This window comes from Ursus maritimus, unplaced genomic scaffold (genome assembly GCF_017311325.1).
Source record: "Ursus maritimus isolate PB19 unplaced genomic scaffold, ASM1731132v1 scaffold_23, whole genome shotgun sequence".
Lineage (NCBI taxonomy): Eukaryota > Metazoa > Chordata > Mammalia > Carnivora > Ursidae > Ursus > Ursus maritimus.
The window spans coordinates 5,340,998-5,355,660 of NW_024424786.1; the positions used below are offsets into that span (position 1 = coordinate 5,340,998).

The window sequence follows — 14,663 nt, forward strand, 5'->3', positions numbered from 1 at the left end:
CACATGTGATTCTGCCCAAGCATGTGGAATTACATCTACATTGGTTGTTTTAGTATCCTATACTGAAAGAGAAATGCATTTTATTCAAAATTCAGCAAGTTTAATGTGACAAGCATTTAACAAGTAAAATGTTTCTACCATGAAATATACTCATTAGATATTGGTATGGCACTTCAGTGGGAAGACAAATAAGAAATTGATCATGACAGGAGGGTTTCAAACTGTTGAGGGGAGTATAAATTGGTGCATCCTTCCTGGAAGGCAACTTGGCAATATATTAAAATCATTAAAAATACTCTTTGAACTAGATTTTAAATGTCTAGGAATTTTTATTCCACAGAAGCAATCATGGTAGTATTCCAAGATTTATATATTAAATATGTTCACTGAAGTATTGCTTATGATAGAAGAAAAACTAACCTAAATTTCCAGCAGTTAGTATTAACACATTTGACATTTATTCCAGAATTTCCATGGACTGCCTGCTATGCTAAGCACAGTAGATTAGTTCTATTAAAAATGTATCCTTAAAGTAAAATACAATACATCAGTTTAAAAAATCATATGATCCCAAGTTGTCTTATAAATTTATCATACTTCTATTAAAATCACAAATAGAGCTTTTGGGGGGGGTGGGGAAAGAAATGATAAAATTATTCTAAAGTTCATCTGGAAAAACAAATGTTTGACAATACCCAAGATAATTTGAAAAAGAAGAGTAATTATATATGTATATAAAATATCTCCCTAGTTAAAAGTGTGCCATATGAATGGCCAGATTGATTATTAGCAAGAGAAGTTGAAAATAGACTCAAATATCTCTAAGAATTTAGCCTGTGATAACTGTAGTGTTTTAAAGATGGGTTATATGACTAATATTGTTGGGACAATTGGTTCTTTATATCCTAATTGCGTATCACACAATAAAATAAACACCAGATGGATTAAAAAACTAGAAGTATAAAAAATAAGATCATGATAATGCTATAGTAAAATATATGTGAATATTTACATAATGTTAGGTGGGAAAGATATTTCTAAGCATGACACCAAAGGAAGAGACTCAAAAGGAGAAAAATAAAACTTCAGATTTGATGAGAAAATTTATTTTCTTTTTTTTAAGATTTTATTTATTCAGGGGCACTTGGGTGGCTCAGTTGTTAAGCATCTGCCTTCAGCCAGGGCATAATCCCGGTGTTCTGGGATCGAGCCCTGCATCGGGCTCCCTGCTCCACTAGGAGCCTGCTTCTTCCTCTCCCACTCCCCCTGCTTGTGTTCCCTCTCTCGCTGGCTGTCTCTCTCTCTCTAATAAATAAATAAAATCTTTTTTTAAAAAAGATTTTATTTATTCATTTGAGACAGAGAGATACAGAGAGAGAGCATGAGCATGGGGAGAGGCAGAGGGACAGGAAGAAGCAGAAACACCCCCCCACACACACACACACACACAGTGAGCAGGGAGCCTGCCCACTGGGCTCCATCCCAGGACCACAGGACCCGGAGATCACATCCTGAGCCGAAGGCAGACGTGTAACCATCTGAGCCACCCAGGCAACCCAAAAATTGATTTTCTAAAAATTTTAATTAAAGACTAAATGACAAGATTGGAAAAACACCTACATCATATATAATAAAGTGTTAATATTTTTAGCATATCAAAACCTCTCACAAATCAATAAAAATTAACTTCTCAGTAGAATAATATGCATTACTTTGTGCTGGACAGTTCTAAATATTTTTATGTATCTTCATTAATTTGATCCTTGCAACAACCTATGACATATAGGAAATTTTTACAGATAAGGAAGCAGGCCCTGAGTGATTAAGTAAACACCCAAGGTTACAGAGCTGATAAGTAGTGATGGTACAGCCAAGATTCAAACTCTGTCACCAACAGTCTGACTCCAAAATCTATGCTACTTCTCAAAGAATATGAACAAGAAATTTAGGGAAAAAATTTAGAAAGAAAAAGAGAGAGTGAGAGAGAGAGAGAGATGGGGGAGGGAGGGAGAAAGGGAGAATGAAAGGGAGGGGAGAAAAAAAAGAAATGCAAATGAACAAAAACAAATGAAGAAATACTCCATTTTACTACTACTCAAAGAAATACAAATTATACTAAAAATAAACTGCCATTTTCTATCTGTCATAATGGCAATAGTTGAAAATGATGACAATAGTATGTGTAAGAATAGATGTGATAAAATGAGTACTCTCATACACCGCTGCTGGTTCCACTTTTCTGGAGGGTATTCTGGCAATATGGTTTAATACTTTTAAAAAGTAATTACCCAACAATTCAGTTCTAAGAATTTGAACTAAAGAAATCATCAGAGATGCGTGCAAAGATTGAGCTACAAAGGCGGCTACTACAATGTTGTTAAGAATAGTAGAAAATTTGGTGGCTGGGTGGCTCCGTTGGTTAAGTGTCTGCCTTTGGCTTAGGTCATGAGCCCAGGTTCCAGGGATTGAGTCCTGCATCGGGGTCCCTGCTCAATGGGGAGTCTGCTTCTCCCTCTCCCACTCCCCCTGCTTGTGCTCTCTCTGTCTCACTCTCAAATAAATAAAATTTTTTAAAAACTAAAAAAAAAAAAAAAAAAAGAATAGTAGAAAATCACAAACAACCTTAACTATAGATGATGAACTAAATTTTGAAATTCAACAAATAGAATAGTATTCAACCATTAAAAATGATGCAAAAGAATAGTGGTATCATGGGAAAATATAATGATATGATACACTGTTAAATAAAAAAGCAGATCATAAGGTATTTGTTACCATATGATTCCATTTTTGTTTTAAAGGGAGATATAAACATTAGAGAGAGAGACATAAAGTTTTAATACTGGATATATACACAATTTGATATTATAATGGTTATATCCAGACAGTAGGACTGAAGTTTTTTTTCTTTCTCTTTATTTTTGTATGTGCTTCTTAAATTTCATGTATGTGGTATCTGTTACTTTTGTAGCAAATAATAAAGTTAATTTAAAAAAGAAAAGATACGCAGGAGAAGAATATTTAATGACATGAGAAAAATTATCATGATATATTAACTTTTAAAGAGTAGCTTGCAAAATACCATATGCAATAAGACACCATTTTTCAAAAAAAATATGTGTACCTAAGATAAATTTCAAGGATACAATCAGTTTAAGCATTTTGAAGTATCTCTACATACTATTATGGACATTTCTTTTTATAGTTTCCAAATTTTCTCCAATAATCAGTTTGGTTTTTTAATCAGAAAAAAGCAGTGGGAAAGACTATATTTTACCCTTTTCTTCATTCTAACTAATTGTTTAACAAGCCTATAATTTCTGGAAAAGGAAAAAAATAACATGCTGCCTTCTTATTGTCAAAATAGACACAAAAAGATACAATAGTTTTTCTACTAAAAGCAAATCTCATCAACGTATTAGTATATTCTATCCAATCAGAAATTTTATTTAAGATTTTGAAACCTCATAAATGTACTATATCAAGGTGCAAATGAGCCCTACAAAGTAAACAGGCAAATCTCCTCAAAATGTGACCCTAATTGACAGATAGATAGATAGATAGATAGATAAAAATAAGATAATTGCAAATGGTTAAGCAGATGTTTAAAATAATATATGCTGACACTGGTTATCAATAAGGCAAGACAAAAATAAAATGCATAGGGATCAATTATTTGGCAGTGTGGCATTACCAAAAGTCCTAGTCTACCAGATTCCTAAATACCTGGATTTCTAAATACGTGATCTTGAGCAAATCAGTTAATCTCACCAAGTTTTAGATTCCTCAGCTTTAAACTTACAGTAAAAAAAATTAGACTGCTTGGCTTTAAAATTACAGGAAAAGCAGTTGATACAAATGTAAAAAATTTTCATATGACTAAGCTAATATAAACCCTGAGTACCTCCAAAATTAGCATCTACTTAATTAAGGACAAATCAAGATGGTAATAACAGACAAAAAGATAATTTTTTTTAGAAGAAAGAAAGAGGACTAAGAAAGGGAAAAGAACTGACATCCTTAGTAACGAAGAATTACTTTAATAGGGAATCAAGTCACAAAAAAACTTAGTAGCTTTTTCCTATTCTCGGAAGGCCAGAAGAACTGGGGACCAAACTTCTGAATTTTGGCTGTGAGCCTTAAGTCTAACTAATCACCCAGTAGCATTTCTCCACATGGAGAAGCTGATATAGCATCAACAAATTCTTTATCAAAATCAACACTTTGTAACATTGAGAAAATTAAAGTGTTGTAATCTATAAATGGCCCAGCCTGTTCTGTTAAAACTTTATCCAAATTGGACACTATGTTTAAAATTATGTTCAAAAAAAGTTTCTCTTTACCTCTGCTACAATTTCTTAAGTTACATATGTGTTCTTCCCTCTCTTTGAAAGTTTTCTTCTTCTTATAATTTTGCCTATGAGATTTATACACATTCTTTATGCATAATATGGTTAGTTTCTTTTTTCCCTCTAAGGGACAAAACATGCTTTAAATGGTTTTTGTTTGGTTGGTTGGTACAAAAGTCTCCAAATCTTTACATTAAATTTCACTACTTTCCTTTTCCTTAAAAATTTACCTTCTCTCCTTATCTCCTCTTCCAAACCAAATACACACATACAAACACACACAGCAGCACACACAGGCGCAATGCCAGACTTTTAAAAATAAACATTTAGAAATAAAAGCACCTGAGGATGACAAAGTTGTAAGCTGTTAACAAAAATTGTTTTGTTAACAAAAAAAAAGAAAGAAAGAAAAGCATTTGACATTCTAATCAAAGTCTGATTTTTCTCTAAGTCGGTGTTATAATCCAAAATAATAAGTGACCATTACAATAAGCTAATTCCCACAGTAAATTATTATAAAAGAGAAGCAAAGGCCTTAAAAGCAAAAGTCTTTGCCCATTAAAATATGTTATTTTTTACTTTACTTATTGCAGGTCTTCTGGATATTTCAGGGTTGCTTCTCTCCCAACCATCATCAAACCATCCAATAAACACTTTTCTCAAACACACTCTCTTCAGTTCTTAAATAACAACATATTTGGTACCTGTACACATAAAGAACAACTTACATGTTTAATCAAATACCTCAGTTTCAGAAGTTAGTTGTCTCCCCTCTGTCCTTTGGTGGCCACAGTATCCCCCTCATTGGAAGTCTCTATTACTGTCATTATTTCTAATTTGAAATCATCCTCTACCTCCACACCCTTCCACGAAGAAAACATAACTTTTATCTTTGTCTTGCACATGCATACCATAGTGGGGGGGGAGGGAAGGAGTAAATTGCCATTTGCAACTTTCTTTTGATAATGAAATAGCAAATAAGCATGGAGTCCTCTCTTATTATTGGATACCAATGCACATGAAACACTCAAGTTGGCAGTTGAACTGCAATGTTACCCTATTTGCCTAATGTATCAGATTTTCAAAAGGCAGAGAATATCTTACAACTTGGAGGAAAATTATCTGAAGATAAAGAGATGCTATATTTGATACCTCACATGAAGCCTGGGTCCATTCTGAATAAAATACTGCAATTTTGGATGTTTCTGTACTTAGGTCCAAGAAATGGATCTAAAATGAGGTTACAGAGTTCATTGGAAAGTCATTGTCAAGTTCAGAGAAGGTCTTAAGGAAGGAGAGAGAGAATGAATAGAAGATATTATTATGTTATCTGTAAAGTGAAAAATAAAATATTTTGATAGGCAAAGACTTAAAGATTATTAGCAATTTTTACAGAACTCTAAGATTTGGAAAACGATTAAAAGTTTAAATTAAAATAACAATAGCTAACACTTGTAAAGCACTTATTATACAATAAGCATTATTCTAATTGCTTTACACATATTAACTTACTTAGTCCTCAAAATAAACAACCCAAATATGAGTATTATTATGTATTATTATCATTATCCCCATTTTACATATGAGAAACTGAGCACAGGAAAAATTAATGCGTCCAAGATTGTACTAGCAATGGTGGAGTCACGGTTTGAATCTAGGCAGATAAATTTTAAAACCAAGTTCTTAACCACCACTTCAACTACCCTAAAAGACCTAATGGGCTTTTTGCTTCTTGAAATTACCCCTTCATTTCATGTATAATTTTAGAAATAGACATCGAGATTAAAACCTGTTTCCTCAAGAATATAGCTATGGACAATAAGTACAATGGTGTTTTGGCTAATTACTAAATTCCATAAATCAATACCTTCTGATATAAGAAATTTAGCAAAGAATGCACTCTTGATTCTATGAATTATGAAAAAGTCTTACTTAACAATAATAAGAATTGTCCCTTCTTTGGTAGATATTTGTTAACTTCATTCTTTTAGTATTAATTTGGCTTGAATATTGAGTGGCTTAGACACTTTCTCCACATTTAAATCACTACATTTCTCAATAGATTCTTTGTACAGTAACATCCCTATGATAGAGCGATGAGAATTAGAAATGAAGCAAAACCCAAAACAGATGTCTCAAGGTAATACACTACGGCTTATTTACTTTTCTTAAAGGAGAATTCCTGATCTCAGAATCTATTTACTCTTACTTCAGACATAATTATAGCACTTTTAATTATTTGAGGGGCACGTCTGGGTTCAAATCCTGATTCTACCACTTACTAGTAGTATGATTTGGGAAGTTACTCAACTTCTCTGAGACAAGATGTTTTTATCTGTAAAATAGTCCACCTCACTGGACTATTGCAGGAATAAACTCAATTGACATAGTATATGTAAAGTTCTTAGCACAGTGCCTGGCATATAGTAAGTGTTCAATAAATGGTTGTTACATTAAAAAACTGAATTAATAATACAAAAACGTGTGATAAAGAGCATAATTTATGTGAAAGCATCTGCACCAAGTGCTGTACGACAACAAAAAACAACTCCATAAAATGTTAATTTTCTCTCTCTTCTTATCAGCCCATAACTGAATAGAAATAGCAGTTTCTGGGATTATAGAAGGAGACATGATATTACTGGAGGCAAAAACACCAATTACAGACAGCTTAGAGTCTGGAAACAAAGGCAAAGGCAGGAAACCCAAAATGCAAATACAAGAACTCAAAGAAATACAGCAGTTTGGGGGTCACTCAAAATAGAGATAAGTAGCCTTAACCCTCAACTCAAGGAGCAGCTCAGGAATCAGATGTTCAGAATGATAACTCTGAGCCATCAAGACAAGCTGTTAAGAAATTCAATTTAAAAATTAAAGGGGCGCCTGGGTGGCTCAGTCGATTAAGTGGCTGCCTTCAGCGCTGGCCATGAGCTTGGGGTCCTGGGATCAAGCCCAGCATCCTCATCAGGCTCCCTGCTCAGCTCTCTCTCAAATAAATAAATAAAATCCTTTAAAAAATAAAAATTACAACTTAAAACTAGATATGATAATAACCTCAACTATATATCCATTACACCAAAATTTTGACAGGAACTACATCTCTGGTAATGGTGATTTTAAATATACTCTTTGTTAATGTTTCTATATTTTCTAAACAATAAACTATTTAGGAAATCAGAATGTACAAGTAAATTGTAAAATTAATGTTGGTTGCTTAAAGAGGCAGTCTTTAGAAATCTAAAAAATTCATGAATGTGTAATAGAAGAATTAACTCATTCTGTATTGAGCCCTTCAAACAGCCTATGTCGCTCCCAAGACAATAACAGTGTTACAAAAATGTGACTGATATGGAAATGATTACATGTTGCAGAATAAACTCACTTGAAAAAGAAAAATGCTAAAAGTAGATTCAGCTTAGAGGTACTATTTTAAATAGCAGTCAGTATCAACGCAAAGCTTATACCAAGAACCACATATGATTACCTCTATCTTTCTTGCAACAATTCTGACACACCCTCATTTTTAGGGTTAAAAAGTGCTTAAATGACCCTAGGAAAAGAACAAAATAAAATGATAAAATGGAAAAAATTCAAGAAGCATAGTCAAAAGCGAAATGTACTTTTTTACCTTCTAATATAGAAATTAGAATCCTCTAGGTAAATTAAGCTTCTACTAGTAATCACTGACTCCGCACAGCTGAAAAGAAAGAAAAGGTGGCAGCACAAAAAATAAACTATCAGAAATAAACCTATAGCGAAGTTTTTTCTTTCTGATCTACAGTGCGTATCTCTCTTTGGCACTGCCCCACTGAATACCACATACAATTAGCAGAAAACATGCCAGAGAGATATCTAGCAGATTTTACAGGACTGTTTCATTTAGAAAAAGCGCTTCTTCTCCAGAAATATATATCGTTTTACTCTTTCTTCCCTAACTAGAGCTCTAATTTTAGAAAGAGAAAAGTAGAAGAATAAATAGGCATAAAATACTGAGACACTGGAAACTCTCAATTAGTCGTACTGGTATTATTATCAGCAGTAGTAACATAATAATGGTACAGTGCTAATACAGATCTGAGGTGGACTAAATGAAATACAGTTGCACAATTAATCTACAGCATAATCAGGGCCAGGATTTAATTATGTGCTTCCCCATCTCCAACTAATACTCAGTTAACCCTTTCTATAATTTCTCCTAAAATTTGGTATCTCTGGATCTAATTGGCACTTCAGCTGATTCACATGTGACTATTTCATTTCTTGGACTCCAACTGTTAGTGGGCTGAAGGCAATGGACACCATTAATACAAGAAGGCATCCGTATTTTGTAATACAAGAAAGATAAGTCTAAATCAAACCTGTAAATTGTTTTCTTAAGTGCATTTTATCTTTGGAAAACAAAAAAGCTTTTTAGGTGTGCTTTCTCTCAATAGTGTCATTATTTTCATGTCTTATTTCTATCATTTAAATATACAAATAAATATAATATTAAATATTTCCATCACTAGTTGCTTTCAGTAAACAGAAAGGCAAAGAAAAAACAAAACAAATAACTTTCCTTTATTATTATGTTTGGGAGCATATTTTCATCCACTTTAACTTGGATACACCCAAGTCTTAGAAACGCAAACTCCTGTGATCACAAGAGACACTGAGTTTATCACGGTGCTTAAAGGAAAGAAGGGCATAATAAATAAGTTTCTGGTTCTGATTCATTTTCTGCTCTTTTGAATTAATTAATGCTGTGGAAATCCCAGGCAACTGCTATAGCATTTGTACTGAATTGAGTCCAAAGGAGAAAAATATGTAAAACATTATTTAATTAAAATTTTGAATTTTTTTCTCTCCCACTTACTATCCTATTAGCTATTAGTCATTCAAACTAAAAGGACAGTATTTGTTGCTGTCATATTAACTGCCTTAGGCCACTTCAGAAACTTCAGAGATGTATGGAGCCATATTGTTCTCTGGGGTCAACCCCTTGAGTACGTGGCTCTCAAGCTCCTGGCCTTATTTCAAAGTTATCTTTGGCAAACTCAAAAACTCAAAAACTCACAGAAAGACTCGGCTTGTACTGATATACATTTGGCTCTTGAGGATTGCTAGTGGAGATTTTTTTTTTTCTTTTTGGTCCTTATACATGTTGTTTCGCATTTAGCTTGGGGAATAGAGTAATAATGAGAGTTGGAGGGGAAAATCCATTCTACTTCAATAATTTTATTGCAATGCAGGAAAAGCAAAATTAAGAAAAATTTACTTTTCTGAATCTAAGTTGAGGATGCCACATTGGGCATCTTTTTTTTTTTTCCTATCTGAATTGTAGCCCTAAAACATTAAATCTGATCATGACTATCTCCTGCTTAACAACCTTTGCTATTTCCTCATAACCTACAGAATAAACTCCAAATTCCTTGGTATGGGTATCAGACCTATTTATATCTGATTCCAAACCATCTTTCTACTCTTCTCTTTTGACAGTCAACTACACTTTACAATTTAAGACTTGATTTTTATTCTCCAGTTGACTGTTCTCTAGTCATCTGTCCCTAATTTCTTTTCCTAGAGCTTACAAGCTTCTTCCCAATTTATGGCCCTCAAAAATTCTGTTCCCTCTTATTTCTCCTCTTCACCAAATTATCTCTACTCATCTTTCAGGTCTTAGCACTAATCACTAATCACTAATGCAGAGTCACCATCCTTGATCACATACCATGTTAGGTCTCCTTTTCCCTTCATACTATTTATTATCTCATAATTAAATATTTATTTAATGTCATCCTCTTCTTTGGACTGTAAATGCCTAGACAAAGGAACGGCAAACATTTTAATTCACCACTGTACTACTAGCCCATACACACTTGGCATTCAATAAATATAGGAGAGTCTCTCATTATTCTCTCATTATCCAAATATTCATTATGTGGATCTCCAAAATTACATAGGAAGTGAAAGGTGTCAAAATATAAAAACATTCTCTAATGGACTTAACATTTATAAAATTAGTCTTTGCTCAAACATCCCTCACAAATTAACTTAACATGTATCTCACCCATTCGGGTCAATATCTTTGTATCTTTGATAATCTCTGCTCAGTGGTTTCAAATTTGTCTACACATTGAAAACATATGAAGCCTTTAAAGAATAGTGATGCCTGGGTCCCATTCCCAATAAGTGCAGCCTAAGAACAGGAAAACTTCTAAAAAGTGCCAATTTTTTTCAGTGAAATTTGAGAATCAGGCTAGCTGATGAATATTGCATTGTGGAATACTGTCAATAACATTCAAAATAAAAATACATAGTGACTGCAAAGTGAAACTGCAAGTCTTGCAAAGATGCAGGAACTGATGAGCAGAAATACAGTGCTGGAGAACAGCACAAATTGTTGATGAATCAAGAATTTGCAGTGAGGGGGCACCTGGGTGCCCCAGTAGGTTAAGCCTCTGACTCTTGGTTTCCATGCAGGTCATAATCTCATGGGTGGTGAGATGGAGCCCCAAGTGGAACTCCATGCTTAATGGGGAGTCTGCTTGAGGATTTTGTCCTGCTACCCCTCCCCACTCACACTCACTCTCTCTAAAATATATAAGTAAAATCTTTTAAAAATAATAATAATTCATAGTGACACTGTATAGAAAGTGAAACCAAAAATTGGCAGGAATGATAGCTGATATGGTAGGTTATTCAAAGATAATGATTTGAATATAAAAAGATTAAGCAAAGTCCTTAAGAAATTTTCTTTGCAAAACTGACCCTCGTTATAATGGTACCATATATCAAAAGGAATGGTGCTATCACAATATTTGACCTGAAAAATTACTCTTAAAAAACATGCAGTTAATTCCTTCTTTTAAGAATTAATGCATAAGGGGCGCCTGGGTGGCACAGCGGTTAAGCAACTGCCTTCGGCTCAGGGCGTGATCCTGGCGTTCTGGGATCGAGCCCCACATCAGGCTCCTCCGCTATGAGCCTGCTTCTTCCTCTCCAACTCTCCCTGCTTGTGTTCCCTCTCTCCCTGGCTGTCTCTATCTCTGTCGAATAAATAAATAAAATCTTTTAAAAAAAAAAATTAATGCATAGTTAGAATTACAAGTGAAATGTTACCAATTATATAAACTTATTTTTATTAATTTTTGTTTTAATTTTAAAATCGAGTCAAAATAAAGTCATTCTTCCCATTATTTACCATGAAATTTTTATCTCCATCCACTTCGTATTCTAAAATACAAAAGACCTTATATTACATGACCTTTCTACTTTTTTCCTTTCATATTTTTATACTGTTTCCTCCCCTTCCCTCATTACAATGGTTGGGACTTCTGACACAATGTCAAATAGGATTAATGAGCGTGGTCTTTAATTATCTTGCACTCCATCTAGAAAGAAAGCATTCAATATTTCACTATTATATATGATGTTTGTTAGTTTTAAGTTTTTCATAGATGCATTTTTCAAATCAAGGAAGTTATTTTCTATTACTAGTAGTTTGCTGAGAGTTTTTAATTATGAATGGGAGTTGTCAAATACTTTTTCTATATTTATTAAAATGGTCATATTATACTCCTCATTTATTCTGTTAATATGGTGAGATTTTTCTAAATGTTAAATCAACCTTGCATTCCTGGGCTAAACCCTAGTTGATCATGATATACTATTTTCTTTTTATATTGCTGAATTTAATTTGCTGATGTTTTATTAAAAATGTTTGCATCTATAACCATGAAGGATACAGGTCTAAAATTATCCTTTTTTGTTGTTGTTGTTATATTTTTTAGGTTTGGTATAGGATTATGCTAGCCTCACGAAGTAGGAATTATTCTTTATTTCTTGAAAAATTTATGTAAGATTGGCATTATTTCTTAAATGTTTGATACAATTCACCAGTGAAACCAGTTGGGTCTGTAGTTTTCTTTACGGAAGTTTTTTTTTTTTTTTTTTTTTTTTTTTTTTTTTTTTAAGATTTGTTTATTTATTTTTAGAGAGAGAGATGGGAGGGTGGCTAAGGGGCAGGGAGAGAGGGAAAGAGAGTCTTTTTTTATTTTTTAAGATTTTATTTATTTATTTGACAGAGAGAGAGACAGTGAGAGAGGGAACACAAGCAGGGGGAGTGGGAGAGGGAGAAGCAGGCTTCCTGCCAAGCAGGGAGCCCGATGCGGGGCTCAATCCCAGGACCCTGGGACCCTGACCTGAGCCGAAGGCAGATGCTTAATGACTGAGCCACCCAGGCACCCCAGGAGAGTCTTAAGCAGACTGTGCAGAGCACAGAGCCAGAAGCAGGGCTCGATCTCAGGACCCTGAGATTACCATCTGAGCTGAAACCAAGAGTTGGGTGCCCAACTGCCTGCACCACCCAGGAGCCCCAAAAGTTTTTTTTTTAATTAAAAAATTCAATTTATTTTATAGATAAGGTGCTACTTAGGTTTTCTGTTTCATCTTCTGTCGGTTTTAATAAGTTGTATTTTTCAAGGAATTTATCCATTTCATCTAAGCACTACAATTTTTTAGACATAAGATTTTCATAACATTTCTTTATTGTGTTTAATCTCTAAATAATTATTGATAATAGAATTTAGGGTGGGCAGAGGCATTAAGGAAAATTCCTTTTACTTTTTTCTCCTAATAATTATTCATTGACTTTTTAATATGCTATATGCCAGGCACTATTCCACAAGAACAAATTTGTGTATTACTTGTATAATTTTTAAATATTTTTAATTTTTTAAATGAAACATAATTACCTCAATAAGGAGAAACTGAAATAACAGAAAATCTCTGAGATGCTTAAAAACATAATCCTTTATCTTGTCAGTGTACCAGAAGCTCAGGAGCTTTTTAAATATAAGTAAATGAATTTAGTGTTATTTTTAAATCTATTCTCCTTGAGATTAAATTCTTATTCTCCAGATCTAAAACCAATGAAGAAACAAACTGATTTCTCTTTTTTCCCTTTATAATATACTTCCATTCTCTTATGCTAATTTTGTGGGGGATGGCAGGTGAAGTCTAAAGTTTTTTTTGGGGGGGGGTAATTTCAGGCATCAAATGGCTGCCAACAGATAAAAATACACCAACTGGCCTTGATGAAGTTCAGTCTTTCTTGACATAATTGAGGAATTTATCTTTGTCCCTTATTTTGACTCAGCTCCTTTTCTTGGCCAGTTGACACATAGACAACATCTTCTTACAAACTTTAATACTGAAACAACTTGGTATAACTCAGATTTTTAATCTTCTTCCCAATTCCTTTTAGTAACAAGGCCTTCACTACCTCAACAAGAAAGCTCATTCCATTTTTAGACAACTGTAACTGTTACAAAGTTTGTCTTCTACCATTCCTGTGACTCTGGCTCCTGGTGACTTTCACTGCTAACTTAGGTTTGACCCTCTGGCATATACATTCTTTTCCTATGCAGCACTTTAGCCATTTCAGACAGCTATTGAATTATCTTAAAACTTCCGTTCTTCAAGGGTAACATGTCTGGTTCTTTTAACCTAAGAGAAGCTTCTGCCAACTGCCCTAGAAATAGTGAAAAATTGAATTTCTCTGCAACCAGACTATTTGTCCAATTGAAAAATACAAGTGTTGGCTTTTACCCCAATGCAGCACACAGCCTTCTTGGCTAATCATTACAAATACTCCTGGCATTGGTCTTCAAAAAACAATCCCTCCACTTGCCTGCATACATGTGTATACGCAACATACACACTCTCTTCCACTATTCCTTTTTTAAAAATCTTTTAAATGGGCACCAGAATGTACTCATCCTGAGTTCATGTGACTTGGGTTTCTACCCAAGGGGCTTGTACTGTCTGCTTGATCACATGGTTTTATTTGAACTATATATAGTTCATTTACTCCAAATTATAGTATTTCATTCTTATAAGTTAGTACCTATTTCTCCTTATTTTCGAAGTCCTAATAAGATATCAGGCAAGAACTGGGACCATTAAACTTCATTCATAAATGTTAATTTAGAATAGGTTTAGCAATGTGTCTGTTATTATATGTACTTAACCATCTCAGTTCTAATTTTTGGAGATTGTTAAACTACTTTGCATCTATAGGACATTACAAAAAAAAAAAAAAACACAAAAACCCACAAAATGTTTAAGTCTGGAAAACCTACACAGGACATTCACCTAAACGATCATGGTCCTTAGAAAAACCTAATTATACCCTCCAATCAAAATATTTTTGAAGGGGTGGAGCTGGAGCAAATATTAGTCTGGCCTAGAAAACTATACCTAGGAATTTTTTTTTAAGTTTTTGTCCAAGCTCCTGTCTGATTTCTGTCTCAGTTTTCCTAACTATGAAAC

The 14,663-nt window shown here is 33.7% G+C and overlaps 1 protein-coding gene across 10 annotated transcripts in view; it reads right to left on the reverse strand.

The window, feature by feature from the left end:
• The window catches only part of SOX6 (SRY-box transcription factor 6), a 578,685-nt gene that overhangs the window by 384,397 nt on the left and 179,625 nt on the right, over positions 1-14,663 (reverse strand). The window contains exon 1 of one of the 10 annotated variants that reach the window (XM_040638854.1): positions 5,094-5,212. The exons of 6 other annotated variants lie outside the window; for them this stretch is intronic. The gene's annotated coding sequence lies outside the window, so the exon portion shown is untranslated. Of the gene's footprint in view, positions 1-5,077; positions 5,213-14,663 lie in introns of those variants that run through there. 3 more of the 10 variants (XM_040638852.1, XM_008708904.2, XM_040638851.1) reach the window with 3 other exon arrangements.